This window comes from Bos indicus x Bos taurus, chromosome X (assembly GCF_003369695.1).
Source record: "Bos indicus x Bos taurus breed Angus x Brahman F1 hybrid chromosome X, Bos_hybrid_MaternalHap_v2.0, whole genome shotgun sequence".
Classification (NCBI taxonomy): domain Eukaryota; kingdom Metazoa; phylum Chordata; class Mammalia; order Artiodactyla; family Bovidae; genus Bos; species Bos indicus x Bos taurus.
In genome coordinates, this window is record NC_040105.1 from 105,576,394 (window position 1) to 105,578,182 (window position 1,789).

The following is a 1,789-nucleotide window of genomic DNA, read 5'->3' on the forward strand; positions in this document are numbered from 1 at the left end:
ATAATCATGATCAAAACCAAAATACCTAAAGTTTCTTCAGAATAAAATGGATACCTATCTAGCTTTGTAATCTTTACTGTTTTCCTCAGCATTGTCAGTTCTAAAAGACTCCACATTAAAAATTATACCTCAGGTTGGTGAAAATTGCTCTCCTTATCCTAAAGCCACTAACTCCTTATTCTTGCTTTCCCAATCCTCAACAAAGCAAACTTTTAGTTAAAACTGGATTAACCCTGGTTGTAAACCCAAACCCCAACCTTATCCCCATCCACTAATCCTTCCTCCAACTCACCAGCATCCTCAGACTCCCTTCATCCCCTCCACACCCTGATATAGAAGCTGTAACAACTGTGCCCAGAAGAATGAGGAGACCTCCTTTCATACAAAACAGACAAAAGACAACAAATTGAACTCCCAGCTTTATTAGGGCGATGGAATTATCATTTATTTTTAAATTACATGAGGTATTTCTGAATCTATTCCAGAGCAATTCTATCAAACTTCCACTTATCCTTTCTGTAGAGCTAATCTATTTCAGGCACCAAAGGATCACCTGAGTTGGGATAGCACAACATGGAGCAAATGAATAACAGTACTTTCGAGATGGTCAGTGCTGGCAACCACTCAGATCTAAGAATGTCCAGACAGATGTTTCCATTTCTGTTAATGTTTGGATGGTAAATTCAGGCGGAGAACATGATTTTCAGTGGTTTGAAAGGATACTTTGAAGGGAACTGTATCCTTAAGAAGAAGACTCCTCCCTGATAGGGGCTATCCTTGGGCCCCATTATCTTCACTTGCCAGTGAAACATGTCGTTGTCCACTGGCCCTCCCGAACATGGGGAGTGGGGGTATCTGTGGCACAGGTTTAGAAGCTCCTTGCAGATGCAGTTTAGGGCCATCATCTGCTACATGTGACCAGTCTTTGGCTCCAGGCCTGGTGGCAGGAAGAAGGCCACCAGGATGGTCACGGGGTGGAAGGAGCAGCAACAGACTATGCAGGCAGATGGGTGGGCTGAGGGTCTGCTAGCGGGAGGGTTGAAGCAGGCTTCATGGGAGGTGGATGGGTGGCAGAGAAGGTAACTGAGGAGGGAGGGAGTGGAACCCTTGACCAGACCTGATGAGCTACTGGATGCTAGTTGTTTGTGGCCACTGCCTCCTCCCGCTGTCCAGAGTTGGAGACTGCCGCCTAGAAGCCACACAGCTGGGAGGACACACCGCCCGGAGCTGCCAGCCTCTGCTGCTCACCTCTGCTGACTACACTGGGGCCTTGGGGCCAGGCGAGGAGCATTTCCGTGAGATCACAAAGGCCACATTGATGACGCAGCTCAGTGTCTCGCCTGGGTGGCAGGGGGTGGAGTTTACTGTAAACGGGGAGGGGTGGAGTAGGTGAAGAGAGGAAGGGATTGGGTTGGGAATGGAAGAGGGAGAAGACAGAGAGGGGAGGTTCAGTGTCGAGGACTGGGGAGTGAGTGAGCATTGGACAGGCCGGGATCTGCCTGACACACTAAGCCCTGGTGCTCTGGGCTGGGAGGGTGGGCCACACAAACTGTCCACCAGTGAGAGTTACCTCGTTAGGCAAGAGCAGTTCAATGTATTCCCCTCTTCCCTCTCAATAACACAGACCCGCCATTGGTTTTCTACACATTCATCCTCTGTCTCATATATATATATATGTATGCTGCTGCTGCTGCTAAGTCGCTTCAGTCATGTCCGACTCTGTGCGACCCCATAGACGGCAGCCCATCAAGCTCCCCCATCCCTGGGATTCTCCAGGCAAGAGTACTGG

The 1,789-nt window shown here is 49.1% G+C and overlaps 1 pseudogene; it reads right to left on the minus strand.

The window, feature by feature from the left end:
* Positions 1-455: 455 nt before the first annotated feature.
* On the minus strand, positions 456-902 carry LOC113887395 (annotated as a pseudogene).
* Positions 903-1,789: the final 887 nt, after the last annotated feature.